The sequence below is a fragment of the Cetorhinus maximus genome, chromosome 13 (genome assembly GCF_964194155.1).
Source record: "Cetorhinus maximus chromosome 13, sCetMax3.hap1.1, whole genome shotgun sequence".
Taxonomy (NCBI): Eukaryota; Metazoa; Chordata; class Chondrichthyes; order Lamniformes; family Cetorhinidae; genus Cetorhinus; species Cetorhinus maximus.
The window spans coordinates 75,103,545-75,122,528 of record NC_135891.1 but is presented as its reverse complement, the minus strand read 5'-3'; positions in this window follow the sequence as shown (position 1 = coordinate 75,122,528).

The following is an 18,984-nucleotide window of genomic DNA, read 5'->3' as shown; positions in this document are numbered from 1 at the left end:
AGCTTCTCAAATGTTGTTGGAGCTGCACTCATCCAGGCAAGAGGAGAGTATTCCATCACATTCCTGACTAATGCCTTGTAGATGGGGGATAGGCTTTGGGGAGTCAGGAGGTGGGTTACTCACTGCAGGATTCCTAGCCTCTGACCTGCTTTTATAGCCACAGTATTTATATGGCTAGCCCAGTACAGTTTCTGGTCAATGGTAACACCCAGGATGTTGATAGTGGGAGATTCAGTGATGATAATGCCATTGAATGTCAAGGGCTGATGGTTAGATTCTCTCTTGTTGGAGATGGTCATTGCATGACACTTGTCAGCACAAGCCTGGATATTGTCCAGGACTTGATGCATTTGGACATGTATCTTCAGTATTTGAGGAGTCGTGAATGGTGCTGAATATTGTGCAATCATCAGCGAACATCCCCACTTCTGACCTTATGATGGAAGGATGGTCATTGATGGAGCAGCTGAAAATGGTTGGGCCTAGGACACTGCCCTGCGGAACTCCTGCAGTGATGTCCTGGAGCTGAGATGATTGACCTCCAGCAACCACAACCATCTTCCTTTGTGCTAGGTATGACTCCAACCAGCGGAGAGTTTTCCCCCTGAATCCCATTGACTCCAGTTTTGCTAGGGCTCCTTGATGCCACACTCGGTCAAATGCTGCCTTGATGTCAAAGGCAATCACTCTCACCTCACCTCTGGAGTTCAGCTCTTTTGCCCATGTTTGAACCAAGGCTGTAATGTGGTCAGGAGCTGAGTGGCCCTGGTGGAACCCAAACTGAGCGTCAGTGAGCAAGTTATTGCTAAGCAAGTGCTGCTTGATAGCACTGTTGATGACCCCTTCTATTACTTTACTGACGATGGAGAGTAGACTGATGGGGCAGTAATTCGCTGGGTTAGATTTGTCCTGCTTTTTGTGTACAGGATATACCTGGGCAATTTTCCACATAGCCGGGTAGATGCTGGTGTTGTAGCTGTACTGGAACAGCTTGGTTAGGGGCGCAGCATATTCTGGAGCGCAAGTCCTCAGTACTATTGTTGGAATGTTGTCAGGGATCATAGCCTTTGCAGTATCCAGTGCCTTCAGCCATTTCTTGACATCATGTGGAGTGAATCCAATTGGCTGAAGACTGGCATCTGTGATGCTGGGGACCGCTGGAGGAGGCAGAGATGAATCATCCACTCGGCACTTCTGGCTGAAGATTGTTACGAATGCTGCAGTCTTATCAAGAAACACCACAAGTTAAAAATTCTCATCCTTGTTTCAAATCCCTCTATGGCCTTGCCACTCACTATTTCTGTCATCTCCTCCAGCCCCACAACCCTCACAGGAACATAGGAGCAGTAGGCCATTCGGCCCTATGACCCTGCTCCACCACTCAATGGGCTGAATTTTCTGGCTGACGGAGCCTGTACGTCAGCGTTTAAAATGTCACGCGCTGACATCATGCAAGCATCCCGACGTCAGCGCGCGGCATCACGATATTTAGGTGGGCGGGCGCACTATGCAGCGTGACGTCTGCCTGCCATTAATTAAAGGCCTTGTTAAGGCCCTTAGCTCGGCAATTGACGCCGATTTTGAGGAGCCCATGAGATCATCGGCTTGGCGCACGGGCCCAACGGGCAGGCGGGTAAGTGATTTTTTAACAAACCTCATCCATGGGCAGGATATGTGGGCTCAGAGTGTTTGTTCATGTTTTTTCTGAAGTATTTTTTGCAGAAAGTGTTTTAAACTTGCCTGTGTGATTGTTACCAGTTCAGATCGATTTCCAATAGCTTTCTCTGTACTTTGAAGCTTCAGCTCAGCAGTCTGCAGACAGTAATCTTTAACAGGCCTGCAGCTCCATTTAGCCTGGGCATGGGTTCTGACATCTCCACTGGAGGCAGCTCCTCTGAGGAGGAAGGGAGGGATAGAGTAAGGAGGAGGCCAGGAGTGGACAATCAGCCTCCAGGGGAGCCACCTTTGGGAGAACAGGCGCAGGCATAAGGGGCACTGGGCCAAGAGGTAGTCCAAAGTGGAAGGGGGCGCAGAAGACGCCTCTATCCTGCTGCCACAGGCAGCGAAGCAGCTACATCAATATGACTGAGGTGCAGTGCCGAAGGAGGCTCTGAGGGAAACAGTCAACTATATCGGTGAGATGATTGTCCCTGAGATCTCCCCTAACTGTGTGGGTGGACACTCCATGCCAGTGGCTCTCAAGGTCACAGATGCCCTCCACTTCTTTGCATCTGGCTCCTTCCAGGGCACGGTGGGTGATCTTTGAGGTGTCTCCCAATCAGCTGTCCACACTTGTGTCAAGCAGGTTACAGACGCTCTGTTCAGGTGTGCATTGACCTTCATCCACTTCCGCTGCGACTAGGCAAGTCAGACACAGCGAGCCAGAGGCTTCGCGGCCATTGCTGGCTTCCCCCGCGTCCAGGGTGCTATAGACTGTACACATGTGGCCATCAAGGCTCCAGCAGGTGAGCCCGGTGCCTTCGTCAACAGGAAGGGCTTCCACTCCATGAACGTGCAGATAGTGTGTGATCACAGGATGCTGATTCTACAAGTCTGTGCAAGGTACCCAGGCAGCTCCCACGTCGCCTACACCTTCAGGCACTCCCAGGTGCCGGGGCTCTTCAGTGCTCCAGCCCGGCTGGATGGATGGCTGCTGGGTGACAAGGGCTATCCCCTCAGAAGGTGGCTCATGACGCCTCTCCCCCATCCAAGAACAGAAGCTGAGCAGTGGTACAATAGGAGCCATGGCACCACAAGGGCTGTGGTGGAGAGAACCATCGGTCTTCTCAAGATGCGCTTCCGTTGCCTGGACCGCTCAGGGGGCGCACTCCAGTACCCCCCAGATTGCGTCTCTCTGATAGTGATAGCATGCTGCGCTCTCCACAATCTTGCGCTGGAAAGGGGGGATGCAGTGGACGATGAAGACCTTGACGCCCTGGATGAGGCTGCACATGATGAATCCAGTAGTGGCTCAGAGGATGAGGAAGCACAGGGCAATGATGAGGGGCAGCACGCCGACCCGCTACTACACCAAGGAGGCAGGGACATCCGGGACAATTTAATCCAACGAACCTTCAGCTAGCTCCACACAAATGGATCAGCAGGACCAGCATTGCCTGGCGCTTCCACACGTGGCACTTAGGTGCTACATCTTCCACCTCATCAGCTACAACTTAGGGCTTAGTACAGAAATGTCAATGTCCACTCAAACACTCATGAGATGTCTGTGAAACAGACAAATGCAGCACAAAGGAAACACCCTCAGCCATGGTCAGAAAAGTGGACTTTATTCAGTCCAAAATAAAACATAAATGTCGCTCAGACCTACATAACTATTTTTTCCCTAATCTAGGACCAACAAAATCACCAGTGACATACCCGTGGAGTGCCTAGCGTGCCTTATGCTTTCGTTTGCGGGTGCTACGTCTAGGTGCCGCCCCATCACTTGGAGTGGCTTGTGAGACAGCCTGCTGACTCTGCTGTCCTGTTGGCATCGATGACCTTGGCGGGTGTCCCCTGGCCCGTGGAGCCTGTGATGGCCCCGCCTGGGAGGGAGTGGCCAGTTCCAGAACTGGCACCTCCCCAGTTGTCGCAGCCTCAACGGATGCAACGGTCACTGGCAGAGGGGTGGGGGAGCTGCTGCCCTCATCCAGAGTGCCCTGAGAGGAGCTCGCAGTGATGAAAGGCAGCTGCTGCGCCGACGTGAGGTCACATTGGACCTCCCTACTCACCGCAGATGCATGGGCACCAAGCGGCGATACGTGGTGCCCAGAACATCTCCCACACTGGGAATGACCAACGGTGGTTGGTACCGCTGTGAGGGCTTGCAGGTCAGAGCATAACCCAATCAGAAGAGTCTCCATCCGATCGAACCCTCTCTCCATGAGAGTCGCCAATCTCTCAGTGGAGGAAGCCTGAAGCTCTGTCCTGAGGTTCATGCCTTCATGTGCACTCTGCCTGGACTCCTCCACCGCAGAGACCAACTGAAGCATCTCATGCAACTCTGCCAGATGCTCCCGTGCATCCTCCTGCTTGTCCTGCAGCTGCTGCATTGATGACATCTCCAGAGGCACATCATCACAGCCGGACTCAGCATGTGCCTGGTCCCCTGCAGTCCTCCGGCTGCTGGCGCCATCGGCACTCTCTGTCGGTGCCATCTCCTCCAGTGATTGTGAAGTGCCCTCTCCACTGTGCCCCAGGACACTAGACAACGTTATATTCCCCATTGAAGTGTTTGTCGCTGCCTTGGTGCCTGGCTGGCTGAAATGATGTGCCACAAGTTGCAAGTGTTGGCCCTCAGGTGTGGATGGGGGGCACCGGACGTGTTGGGGGCAGCCATGCGGTGGTGATGCTGAAATTAACAACAAGGACAGTGCATCAGTTAGCGTTCAGTCAGTAACACCTTTCAACCCTTTCCCCCCCAGCCTCATAAGTCGCTCACCCTTCAAGAACCTAAGGAGATGAACAGTGGTGGGGTGGTAAATAGTCAAAAGGAGGCCCGAACATTACACGCGCATACAGACAGGCTGGTCAGATGGCCTAAGGAATGCCATATGGAATGTTATGTGGATAAGTGCTCGGTTAAGCACTTGGGCAAGACAAACAAGGTACGGGAATACATGAGTAATGGTAGGACCGTGGGAAGTCACGACGATTACAGGGACCTTGCTGGGCAGACCCGTTAAGGTAGCAGAACAGGAACATAAGGTGTTTAACAAGGTGGAAGCCAGACTTGCCTTTATTAGACGAGGAATAGAATGTAGGAAAAGGGAGGTCATGTTGCAAGTGCAGAAAACACTGTCGAGGCCACATCTACACTTCTGTGTTCAGTTGTGACCTGCGCTTCATGGGAGGGATGGCATTGGAGTGGGGAGAGTGCAGAGGTTCCTGATCTGGATGCATGCTGGCCTGGAGAGTTGCAGTGATGGGGAAACATTGCATACACTTGTGACATTTGCCATGGAGCACAGGAGATTGACAGGTCAGATTATTGACCTTCGTACTGTTAGGAGGGGCATAGAGCGGGTGGACACAAGGCAACATTTTCCCTTGGCGCAGGGATGACTAACGTGGTGGCATTTATTTAAGTTGAGTGCCATGAAGTTGACAGGTGAGGTTCTGAGGACCTTTTGGACAGAGTAATGTGGGACGCACTGGCTGAAAGGGTGGTGGAGGTACAAACCCTCCTAACATGCAAAACGTCTTTGGATGTGCAGCAGCGATGCCATGGCATGTTAGGCCATGGGGATAGTGGTCACAAATGGGATAAGGCGACTTTGGAAGGTGCTAGAGATGCACATCCTCAAGTGGCCTTTGTGTATGTCCCATACGTCAGAGTGTCTCAGTCTATGAAAGAGCAATGTTGCAGCATTAACGATTGCAGCAACCATCAGTGCTTTGGATGGTGGGGATTCAGGGTGGATGGGACTGTGGACCTCAAATACCTGGCCGCTGCACCCCAGCCTCGCCTACACCTGCCGCCCTGGCTGCCTGCCTCCTCCCCAGCTCCATGGCCTGCTCCTCATACATGGTGAGGCGCTGCAGCACGGCGTGCCCATCACCAGTCCGCTGGCGCTCCCTCAGATTGTGCTCTGTTTTTGCCTGCGGAACAGAGAAGAAGATTTATTGGAGCTGATCGCTCATGTACGCTGCACACGCACACCACACCCCAACCACAGTGGCCCATCTGAGGCCTCCAGCGGCTCCTGTCCACACTACTGGTGATCTGTCCCCAGAAGATAGTACGGCTGCTCCCAACCCCCTCCCCCAACGGCCACGTTGTACACATTCGGTATCCATCACTTCGAATAGCACACGGGTCTTAGCGCCCATGGCAAGGAGGTGCAACTAGGTGCGGCGCTGAGACCAGCAGATGGCTCTTGGCCACAACACCTTGAGGCTCCCCTTCCACCATCTCATCACCATCAATATGACATGTGTTGGAGTTCTGAGTATGTGTCTATCTGCCTCCCCTGCAGGTTGCCCCCAGACTACTCAAATGTGACTAATACCAACATATGCTGCGGGGAGAACCCATCTTCTCCTCAACCACTAAGGCTGATGTAAGCATGGTCACTATCTGTTTGCCCACCCAGCGTGAGCCAAATGCCCAATGCAGTAACGACACTAAGACGTGGGGGGGGAGGGGCTCAAAGGCTAAGGCTACCTGCTGGGTTAAATGGCCAAGGCTGACATGGTACTCACCCTTCCAGAGCGCAACAGATCATTGAAGCGCTTGTGGCACTGGGTGCCTGTGCGCTGCACATCATCATGGGCACTTACAGCCATCGCTACCTCCTGCCACGCCTGCCTGGTGACGTGGGGGGCCCTCCTCCTCCCATCCTCTGGATACAAAATATCCCAACGTTTGGACACCTCTTGGAGGAGGACAGCAAGGCAGGCATCTGAGAACCGAGGGGCACAGTGGCCCCCCAGCTGGCCTATCCTGCAGCCTGCCCCCGTTCTCCTCCTCCTCTGCCCTCAAACCATGTCCTTCCCTATGAGTGGCCATGGTGAACTGCCTCAAGGAGGCTGCCTGGCCACTCTTTACATAGACTGCTGGTTCCCCATTGGAACCGGCGGTCTGAACACGCCCGCCGCCGATTCGATTTTTCCGTTGTACACGGGATTCGCAAACCTGCTGGGCGGACCTTAATTGGCCCGACCACGCAAAATGGAGGCACGGCCCATTTCGGCGGTGGCGATCGGCTGCCCGCCCACCGCCAAGTCGGTCAGGCCTGCCCGCCCGTCAAGGGCAAAATTCAGCCCAATAAGATCGTAGCTGATCTGTTTGTGTTCTCAGCTGCATTTTCTTGTCTGCTCCCCCATAACCCTTGGCTTCCTTGCCGAACAAAAATCTGCCTACATCTGATTAAATACATTTAAAGACCCAGCCTCCACTACTTTCTGGGGAAGAGAATTCCACACACCAAAAACCCTTTGGGGGAAAAATTTATCCTCATCTCTGTCTTAAAAGGGAGACCTCTTATTTTTAAACTATGTTCTCTAGTTTTAGTTTCCCCCCACAAGAGGAAACATCCTCTGGGTATCCACCCTATCAAATCCCCTCAGGATCTTATATGTTTCAATAACATCACCTCTCATTCTTCTAAAGTCCAATGGGTACAGGCCCAACCTGTTCATCCTTTCTTCATAAGAAAACCCCTTCATCCCAGGAATGAGTCCAGTGAACCTTCTGAAGTAATTATATTTTCTTTTGAAATAAGGAGACCAAAACTACAAAGTACTCCAGATGTGGTCTCACCAGGGCCCTGTACAGCTGCAGTAAAACTTCTCTACTTTTTTATTCCGTTCCTCTTGCAATAAACGTCAACATTCCACTTGCCTTCCTAATCACTTGCTGTACTTACATCTTAACTTCTCATGATTCATGTATCGGGAGTCCCAGATCTCTCTGTGCTACCTGCAATCTCTCTCCATTTAAATAAGATTCTGCTTTTCTATTCTTCTCATTAAAGTGGCCAAGTTCACATTTTCCCACATTATATTCCATCTATCAAATTTTTGTCCACTCACTTAACCCGCCTATATCCCTACGTAGACTCTCTACCTCCTCTTGACAACTTACTTTCTTACCCATCTTGGTGTCATCGGCAAATTTAGCTACTATACATTTTTTAAAATGGGATGTGGGCACCATTGGCTAGGTCAGCGTTTATTGCCCATCTCTAATTGACCTTGTTCAGAGGGCATTCAAGAGTCAACCACATTTCTGTGGGTCTGGAGTCACATGTAGGCCAGACCAGATAAGGACAGTAGATTTCCTTTCCTAAAGGACATTAGTGAATCAGATGGGTTTTTACAACAATCAACAATGGTTTTGTGGTCATCATAAAACTTTTAAATCAAGATTTTTATTGAATTCAAATTTCACCATCTGCCGTGGTGGGATTCGAATCCAAGTCCCCAGAACCTTACCCTGGGTCTCTGGAATACTAGTCCCTTCATTCAAATCATTTATATAGATTGTAAATATTTGAGGTCCCGGTACGGATCCCTGTAGCACTCCACTAGTTACAGCTTGCCAATCCAAAAAAGACCCAGTTATCCATATTCTCTGCTTCCTGTTAGCCAACCAATCCTTTATCCACGCTAATATGTTAGCCCCCAAGTGTAGTAACCTTTGATGCGGTACCTTATCAAATGCCTTTTGGAAATACAAATACACCACATCTACCAGTTCCCCTTTATCCACCTTGAATGTCACTTTGTCAAAAAAGTTGAACAGATTAGTTAAACATGATTTCCCTTTCACAAAACAATGTTGACTGTGCCTGATCAAATTGTGATTATCTAAGTCTCCTGCTATAACCTCCTTGATAATGGATTCTAGCACTTTCCCTATGACAGATGTTAGACTAACTGGCCTATAGTTTCCTGCTTTCTGCTTCCCCTCTTTCTTGAATAAATGTGTTACATTAGCTATTTCCCAACCTGCTGAAACTCTTCCAGAATCTAAGGAATTTTGGAAGATTATAACCAATGCACCTGCTATCTGTGTTTCCACTTCTTTTAAAACACCAGGGTGCAGGCCATCTGGTCCTGGGGACTTATCAGCCTTGAGGTCTAAGTTTTCCTAGCACTCTTTCCCTGGTGATGGTGATTGTATTAAATTCATCCCTCCCTATCACCTCTTGATTTTCAAGAATCTTTGGGAAGTTTTCTAAGTCCTCTACGATGAAGACAGACACAAAATGCTTGTTCAACACCTCTGCCATTTTTTTGTTTCTCATTATCAATTCCCCAGATTCTACCTGTAGAGGACGAACACTAGCTTTAGTTACTCTTTTCCTATTCAATTACTTGTAGAAACTTTTACTACCTGTTCTTATATTACTAGTTAGCTTTCTCTCATATTCTGATTTCTGTCTCTTTATTGACCCGTAACTTCTGAGCTCTAGGGAAGTGTAATGGGGGTGTCGGTGGTGGGGGGGGAGGGGGGAGGTGTGGGGGGAGGGTACCCCAAAGATCCCAAAGGGGCACTGGGGAGTCCCCCTCCGGAGGCTGCCAGGTAAGGATTGCATGGCAGTTGCCTGGGAAATTCAAACTTCCGACGGGCATTTACACTGCACTGGGAACCATCCGAGAATGCAATTTAAATCACTAACTTTGGATGGTTCCAACTATGTTACCCAGAAAAAGTTGGAAGAATTAAAACCACTTCCAACTTCTGGGTAACTATAGGACTGATCCATGCTCTCTGCCTACCCCACATCTATCCCCCCACCCACATGACTGCCCTCTCCACACCCCAATGTCCCCCCACTGACCACCTCACCACTGTCCACCCCACTACTGACCACCTGACCCCCCCAAATGACCACCCCCCACTGTCCACCCCACTACTGACTACCTGACCCCCCCAACTGACCACCCCACCACTGTGAACCCCACTACTGACCACCTGACCCCACCAACTGACCACCCCTCACTGTCCACCCCCCTTCCACTGACAGACTCCTCCCCCGACTGGCCACCCAATCCCCCTGACCTATCCTCCAACCCCCACACCCCCCGCCCAATCCTGTCGACTTACCTTATCGACACCTCTTCACTGGCTGCTGACAGTGGCTGACCTTTAACTTACCTGCTTTACGGCAGCTAGTGCCATTAAAAAGGGGGTGTGGCCTCCTTACCTCTGACGCTGCAGCCCTGGACAGAAGGCCTCAGGAGTGCTCTGCGCTACACAGATCTCACCCGGCCTGAGTCGGAAAGTCGGGCGAGATAGGAGTGGCTGGATTTCCAGGTAAGGAACTCCGGGCGGAGTGGCAATCCGACTCGAATGACCAGTCCACCAGAAGTTACAGGCCATGATCTTTTTAGTCATTCTTTGCTGGTTTCTAAAATCTATCCAATTCTCTGACCTACCATTAATCTTTGCAGATTTGTACAGTGTTTATTTCAATTTAATACTCTCCTTAACTTCCTTATTTGGACACGGATGATATGTCCTTCTCAAAGAGCCTTTCTTTCTCACTGGGATAAATCTTTTCTGAGCGTTATTAAATATCTCCTTAAAAGTCTGCCACTGCAACTCTACTGTCCTACTTTTTAACCTATTTTAACAGTTAACCATAGCCAGCTCTGCCTTCATACTCTCATAGTTATCTTTATTTACGTTTATAACACTAGTCACGGACCCACACTTCTCCATTTCAAGCTAAACATGAAATTCTATCATGTGGTTGTTGTCACCTCGAAGCTCCTTTACCATGAGGCCATTGTTTAATCCAGTCTCATTGCACATTACCAGGTCTGGGATAGCCTTCCCCCCGGTTCTGATATGTCAAAAACCCTTCAATATTCAGGTCCCAACCTTGGTTACCTTTCAACCATGTCTCTGTAATGCCTATCAGATCATACATATTTATCTCTATCTGTGCTAACAGTTCATCCCTTTTGTTGTAAATGCTGCGTGCATTCAGATACAGGACTGTAAACTCTTTTTTTAAAACCATTTAGGCTTCATCTGCTGGTGCACTCTTACAATTGTATGCTCTGTCCCTTCCTGTCACTCTCTGGAACTCAGTACCCAAACTGCTGCCCTGATCTATTACTTTGCTGTTTCCCTTTACTTTACTAAATCTCCTTTCACATGATCCCTTCCCCCACTATTCAGTTTAAAGCCCTCTCTACCACCCTAGGTATAGATTCGCCAGAACACTGGTGCCAGCATGGTTCAGATGAAGACTGTCCCACCCTAACAGCTTCCATTTCCCCCAGTACTTGTCCCAGATATCTACACTTCTCTAATTCTGCCCTCTCATACATCCCAATTTTAATTGCTCCATTGGTGGCTATGCCTCCAGCTATCTGGGCACTAAGCTCTGGAATTCCCTGCCTAAATCTGTCCATCCCTTGACCTCACTTTCCTCCTTTAAAACACTCCTTAAAACCAACCTCTTTGACAAAGCTTTTGGCCATCTGCTCTATTATTGTTTTGTGTGGTTTGGTGCTGAGTTTTGCTTTATAGTACACCTGTGAAGCACTTTGGGATGTCTGATGAAGTTAAAGGTGCTATAGGAATACCATTTGTTGTTCTTGTTGAGACAAGACTTCATCATTTTCTTTCTAACCGGACACAAGCAGGAGGAGCAGTCATGTAGTTTTGCCAAGATAACAGGATTCCAATGGGGCAGAGAGCCATTGACTGCACTCGCGTGGATCTCTGAGTTCCACAGGTAAATAGATAGAGGTACAGGAACTGCAAGGGGTTTCCACTCCATCGATGTGCAGTTGGTGGGAGACCATTCCCAGACCAGAATGTCAGTGAATGCCTGTCACCCTGGCAGCAGCCATGCTGACTTCATTCTGAGGCAGCCTGCCATTCCAGCCAGCTTCATGCCACCACCAAGAGTCAGAGGTTGGTTACTTGGAGACGAGGGCTACCCCTATGCTCCCTTCTGCTACCCGCCTACAATGAGAGCCAGGCTGCCACCAGGAATGTCCTGGAGCTGATCATCCACATTCTCAATGGGTTCACTGCCTACACAGTGCTACCCAGTGGCTGCAGCATGGCTGGTAGAAGACTACTGGCTTTCACTGGGTAAGACTGCAGCTGGCCTTGCTAAATACCCTTGAGTAGCTCTGGGCCTTGGGCCTTGGCTTCAGACTGCACCGCCTCAGCAGCAGCCTAGGCTAGCTGGCTGGCAGTCAACAGCAGAGGCATTGGCAGGGTGGCAGAGGTGGGAAGATAAATGCTATCTTCCTGAGAGACGGCTTCAGGATCATAGTCTACGGAGCCCCAGGTGGCATCTCAGCAATCCTAATAGCACAGATTGCTGTTCTAATGTTACAATATTAATTGGATCAGAGTGAGACTTCCGCCCCCATCTGAGGAGGAGGTCCTGCCTCTGAGAGCTGCTGGTCAAACAAATGGCTGGCAGCTCTCTGGTTGCAGCAGCGCCACTGGGAGCAGTGGCCACTGCAAGGACTGCATCCAGTCTCCAATGGAGACCTTCATTGGAAGTGGATGGGGAGGTAAGTTTTTGGGAGGGGGTGTGGGAGTGTGGTGGTTTTCGACAGGGTTAGGGTATGAAGCTCCAGTTGGTTTGGAGGATGGTGGGGGGTGGGGGAGAAGGGAAACACAGTGGAGGCCAGACCTTTGTGGGGGGGCACTGATGGGCCGAGGGGGCCTGTAAAGGGTGAACCCCTCCCCACACCCTTTTCTGAGCAGTGAGGCCTGGCAGGCTTCAAACTTGGCTCCGGCCTCTGCCCACTGTGGGAAAAATTGTGGCAGGAAGAGGCCTTTAAGTGGTCATTAATTGCCGAAACTGTACTGAAGCTACTTCCAGAAAAAGCCCGAGATGGTAGGAGCACATCAGGGAACCATCACAACCTCTTTGTGATTTTCCTGCCCTTCCTGCCTCCCAAAATGCCTCCAAGTCCCTGAGAGGCACTTTCCTCCTATGCTCCCTCTCTTCCTGGACTAAGGGTACATCTGAGGCAGCGGGAGAGGGGAGGGGGGGTGGGGATTCTCTTTGCAGTTCCATTTGGTAGCCTCCTTACAGCCATTTGCACCACAGACAGTCAGCAGGGGTTTCTGTGTAATGAGTTCTGGTTCCCTTTAAGAGGGACAGACTGCCTTTAAGAGGTGTAGGCTAACTGGGCCAGCCCGCAGTGCAGCTCTCACTCAGCAGAAAGCACTAATCACTCTAAAGAAGGGGAGGCATGAGGTCTGTGTGCTGTCTGGTTCAATGGGATTGGATGTGGCTAATCTTGATTCCAGTGCCTGAAAATGGGAGCAATCTAATTTTCAGTTGTGATTCCAAATGGTGTTAGATTCTTTTATCTCACATCTCTTACATTGTAAACAGGAGGAGGGCATTCAACTTCTCAGACCTATTCCCACATTCAATTAGATCTGTCGGTGGAATTTTGTGCCCTCCCCTGTGGTGGGAAGAGCATTTAATTGGGTGGGAGGATGGCAGGTGGGCACCTTCCACTGGGGAACACCCCCCCCCCCCCCGCCCCCGCCACCCCACCCACACCATCCCCCCACCCCGATTAATTCACTAGCGGGATGGTCCATGAATGGCCTTCCTGCTCATCTGCCAATTGTGGCCCTTAAGTGGGCGATTAATGTGCACTGGTATGGACCCAGCAGCAGGTGGGGAGCTTACCATGCAGGGCTCACGACAAGGAAACCCGGGCGTATTTTCTTGTGGGCTTCAGGGGTGGGAGAAGGTGGTCCTTTGCTCAAAGGCACTCGGTGCCTGATCGAGGGACTGAGGGACCCGGCATCAGGAAGGGGGTGGGGGATGCGCTGAGAGCTGACTGTGCTGTCAACCCTCCCTGCGACCCCCCCCCTCCCTTTCTGTGAACCCCTTCCTGCAATCGCTCACCTGTGGCCTGGGACCCCCCTCGATCCGAGGCCTCGAGCGGGTGTAGTATCAACAGCAGCCACTACCTCCCAGGTGACACTGCTGTGTACAGAAGAGCTCCCAGCCACTGATTGGGTGGCAGCTCTCGGCAGGTGGGACTTCCACCTCCGGGGTCCTTGATCCCAGAGGAAGGCCCACTGCTGGCCTGTTAAGTGTCTGAGTGGCATAAGATGCATTGGGCCTTCTTGAAAAGAGGTGACCATTGTCACACTGGCTCTGCAGCCAGTGGCCGAGACCCCCCCCATCTCCTCCACAACATTTCATCTGTATCTCAAATCCACTTAACCAGCTTAGCTTCATTTCTCAATATCCTTACCCAGTGATCAATCTCAGTCTTGAAGGCTCCAATTACTGCCCTGTCCCCGTCTATTCACAGGAGGAGAGAATTCTAAAGGCTAGTTTGAAAAATATGAAGTTGATTACTCTCTTAGTGTGCAGCGTGTGGTGATCTATGGAGGCCTTTTTAATAGGAAGATATTTTAAAAACATAAAGTAATGTAAGCCCATGTGGTTTGATAGAAAGCAAGGTTTATATTGGTTTAGTTTGTTTGGAGACAATGGCAGCAGACTCTTGAGCCTTCCAAAGTCCTAGAAAGGTGTTGAAGTTACTGGGTTGTAAACAATTGTGTTGTAAACTGTCCATTTACTTCTAGGATGGAGGACAGCTGGGGTAAAGGACAGCTAGTTAGCATTTCTACCTAGACTCAAGGTTTATGTGTTTCAGGTAGTCATGTGGAAGAGGGCAGAGGAAGCAATTTTTGAGATCAGGTTACATGCTTTCCTATGAATCAATGAATATCACAGGCAGCAGAGGTTATGTGTTGTTAGCAGAGAGAAGAGGACTTTGTAAGCTACTACAGCGGAATGCGGGAAGGAGACGGCTCTACTCAAAGAGAGGCATCCTGTAGCCATTTTAGGATTCTGGGAGGGGCCATGGCCAGGGGGAAGAAGAATTATTGGAACAGGCTTTACTGCTGGTGGTGGATTTAAGAAATGATCTGAAAACTGAGGAAAGTGCCTGGAGACAGTCACTCAAAGTTACTGCTTGGTGAAGCAGGGATATGGGAACCCATTGGAAGCTGGGAGCAACTGTGGACTGTTTGCTGAAAGGACTGTAATTCCATGCAGACTATAATGTGTTATATGTATAAAAGGGGAATGTCACTTTCTGCAGTTTAAAATATAAGTTGCCAACAAAAAGAACATTTTAGTCTATAATGTTTTTCAGTCATTTGTTACAGTAAAAGTTCTAAAACATGAAATTTTGTCATGTCATTCTTTCAGTTATATATCTCTTTTTAAAAGCTATAGATCTCTATGGAGATTGTAACAATACACCTGCCCCATGGTACACCTGCCCCACTGTACTCTCGCCCAACTATATGCCCGTCCCACTGTATGCTTGCCCCCTCGTTTACTTGCCCCATTGCATACCTGCCTGACTGTACACCTGCCCCACTGTACACCTGCCCCACTGTCCACCCACTCCACTGTCCACCCGCCTCACTGTATGCCCAACCACTTTTCGCCTGCCCCCTCGTCCACAAGCCCCCTCGTACACCCATTCCATTGTATACTCATCGCATTGAAGGCATACCCTGTTTGATTTTACCCCTGCCTAATTGTAGTCTCCACTAGCTCAATGAATCAGGGTGTCAGTCTCTGAGGAATTTAGCACAATGAGACCAAGATAAAACACAGACTATCAAGGTCTGTTTGGTGTTTGAGAAAAAACATTGCCAGCACTATGTTTGCTAACAGTGTGTGACATCACATTCTCCTCTCATTACTTTCCATATGAATGTTTGAATATTGAACACAAGCAGCAAAATCAATACAGTTCAGCCAGGCCTGGATTAAGGCTTTGGCCTGTCAATGTCCCCACTGTTGACAATCTTTCTGTTTAGGGCCAGGCCTTGTCTGCAACATGGGAAATTATCTTTTAACTTTCACATAGTCTGACATCCATTGGCATTGAAATGCTTAGCAGATTTGGTCAGTTGCTATGGTGATGCATCACAGTACTCGTTGTCAGGCAACCATCTGTAATAATCAGTGGATTTTTGCAGAATTATTGTCTCGTCATTGTCCTGGTTCAGAAGCCAGTGCTTCTTTCTTCTGCTTCTCTTTCTGCTCAGAAGCAACAACAACCAATCGAAAAAGGGTCCTAAATATAGACAGGCCATTGGCTGACAAAGGGGGCACAGTCTCAGTGCTAATGCACATGGTTAATGGCTTGTATGTCATTGCTGGCAGATACTTTCTGAGCCCTCATAGTTTTACCTTCGCAGAGTGGGAGTAAAGGTTATTGTGAGAGGGGCCAACATACTTTGTTATTTGTTAAATAGTTACTGTTCAGCAATATATAAAAGCTGTTCTATTCTCCAGAAGCTTTGCTCCGGCACAATATTGGCCAATGCATTGTTATTGTATTCGCATTGGCCAGATCACAAGGAGGCAAGTGATCAGGAGGTCTGGAACCTTTTGGAATCCTGGTCATTGGATTTAGTGAGAGACTGTAGACTGTGGCTCTGAGCTCATCTTGGATGTTCTCCTGCAGTAACCAGTCCTGCCTCCACAGTTCAGCGCTGGCCACACACCCACCCTTGCCCACACCCAGCCCCGCCCCCACTCCCAGCCCCACCCCCAGCCCCGACCCCACACCCACCCCTGCCCCACCTCCACACCCAGCCCCGCCCCCATACCCAGCCCTGCCCCCACGCCCAGCCACCACACCTAGCCCCGACCCCACCTCCAGCCCCTCCCCCACCCCATCCCCGCCCCCACACCCAGCCCTGCCCCCACACCCGGCCCCACCCCCACACCCAGCCCCGCCCCCACACCCAGCCCCGCTCCCACACCCAGCCCTGCCCCCACACCCAGCCCCACCCCCACACCCAGCCCTGCCCCCACGCCCAGCCCCACCCTCAGCCTCCACACCCAGGCCCACCCCCATGCCCAGCCCTGACCCCACACCCAGCCTTACCCCTACTCCCACATCCATCCCCAGCACAAGCTCCATCCCCACACCTCAGCCCTCCCCTACAATCAGGCCCACCCCTAACCTCACCCTGTCCCCACAACCAGCCCTACTTCTTAACCTCGCCCCCCCCCCACACACCCAGCTCCATCTCCAAACCAGAGCTCCGCCCCAACACCCAATCCCGCCCTCAACACCCAGCCCCACCTCTAGCCCTGCCCCTTAACCCAGCCCCTCCCAGACACCCAGCCCTGCCCACACACCTAGCCCCGCCTCTACCCCATTTCCATCCCACCCCTATACCAGGACAGAACAGCCCTAACAACAGCCAAGCTTCTACACCCACCCACCCACCTTCACCCAGCCCCCGCCTGCCCCCCACCCAATCCACCAATCCCAGCCTCTCCCTGCCCTCACCAGCTGCACCTGATCCTCCATTCACCCAGCCCCACAACCCATGCTCACATCACACTGTCCCTGCCACTCCATGTTCTTCATCCCATATCACACTCACCCTCCATATCAAATACCATAACACTCTCCGTTCCTGTCTCTCTCTTCTCTTCTCTCTCTTTCTACCGCTCATATTCCCTCGTCCCTAAGACATTCCCTTTTATATCACATTACTTTTCCCTCTGTATCACAGTCCCCTGCCACGTTACCCTCTGCTCCACTCCCACAACACGTGCACACCTCACCACTTCCTGCTACCACCCTACAGCTGAGATTTGGACTATGGGAGATGGCCGGAGGGAACAAAATAGGGAGGAAAGTCAGACAGTGAATATTAAGGTTTGAAATCTTAGAAGAATGTGAAGAATTCTGTGTAAGCTCCACTATCCAGTTCAAACTAGGGGAAGATGCGTGCAACGCTCTGATGGAAACTTCCAAGTGGACTAGAAAGTTCTCCTGTGGAAGCTAAGTTGTTCCATTGACACAAAGAAGACACAAATGTTTGCGAAAGGTGGTCTCAGAACTCGGGAGTCTGGAGAGAAGCACCTTAACATTTAGCAATTCCTCACACATGGATTGAGAAACAGGAGAGCTGTGTCTGCCTCTCTGCTCCCAGACTCCGGAGACACAACAGGCAATGAATCCACCACTCGCTGTGCTCCTGAGGCAGCTGAGACACATTAGGCAAAAGCTACACTTTATCTTGAACTGTGGAGCTTTGAGCTGAGGTGAAAACACATAGTCGACACGTTGACCAGGCACTTGGCCACACTTCAAAGCTGGCATACTTGGGCCGCGTGACTTCTGAAAGATTCTTTGAGTTCTGGTGGATCTGGTTTGAATATTGCAGAGTGACAGGAAACCTCCTTTGACGTGCTTGCTGAAATGGTTTCTTGTCAACTCTGTAAACACCACCAGAAAGGCCTTTTATCCTTCAGAAAGAAAATAAAATTAACCAGAATGAATTTCCATTCCCAATGAGTGTTTGTGTTGTCCCTATCCCCGAACACAGTCCAGTCTCAGTACAGTTTCACTGCACAGTTAACTCTACATATATGCAAAGTCCACTGAAGCAAACTGCCACCCAGCAAATGTTAAATGGGAGCCTTTATTCAGTTAGTTACCTGTATTTTTAAACAGAAGTGTAAAGACTGGGCCTTCTTTATAACCAGTGCTGTGACTGATCCATTAACACTAGTGGTAAAGAGTCTCAAAGGATTTTTCCCTTCCCCTGCTGAAGACACTCAGTCTCACCAGAGCAAGATTACACAGGATTTTTATCCTGATGGAAAGGTTAGATTTTCCATGTTTTAAACAAAAGCAAGGTAGTTTGAAATTACTTTGGCAATAAACAATAGAATCACAGAATCACAACATTTTAACGGCACAGGAGGCCATTCGGCCCATCATGTCTGCACTGGTTCTCCAAATGAGCATTATGACCTAGTGCCATTGCCCTGCCTTTTCCTCATACCCCTGAACATTGTTTCTATTCAAATAATCATCTAATGTCCTCTTGAATGCCTCGATTGAACCTGCCTCCACCACACTTCCAGGCAGTGCATTCCAGGCCCTAACCACTCGCTGTATGAAAAAGTTTTTTCTCATGTCGCATTTGCTTCTTTTGCAAATCACTTTAAATAGCCGGACTTAAGATAGCAGGCCTGAGGCAGCGATGGTTAAAAGGAAATTCAATGGAGGCTTTTGAAATTATAAAGAGTTTTGAGACAGAGGCTAGTGAAAGATCGTTTCCCCTAGTTGGTGAATCAGTTTTGAGGGTTGTTCAAGTTGAAATTGTTGATAAGAAAGTGAGGGGAGAGATTTTGGACCAACAAATTAGAGCAAAGCTCTGCAGTCCTGCCACATCCAGTGGTAAATGGTGGTGAATAATTAAACAAGTAATTGGAGATGGAGGCTCCACAAATATTCCCACCCTAAATGATGAAGGAATCAAACTTGTGAATGCAAAAGACAATACAACAATCTTCAGCCAGAAGTGCCGAGTGGATGATTCATCTCTGCCTCCTCCGGAGGTTCCCAGCATCACAGATATCAGTCTTCAGCCAATTCGATTCACTCCACGTGGTATCAAGAAACAACGGAAGGCACTGGTCACTGCAAAGGCTATGGGCCCTGACAATATTACAG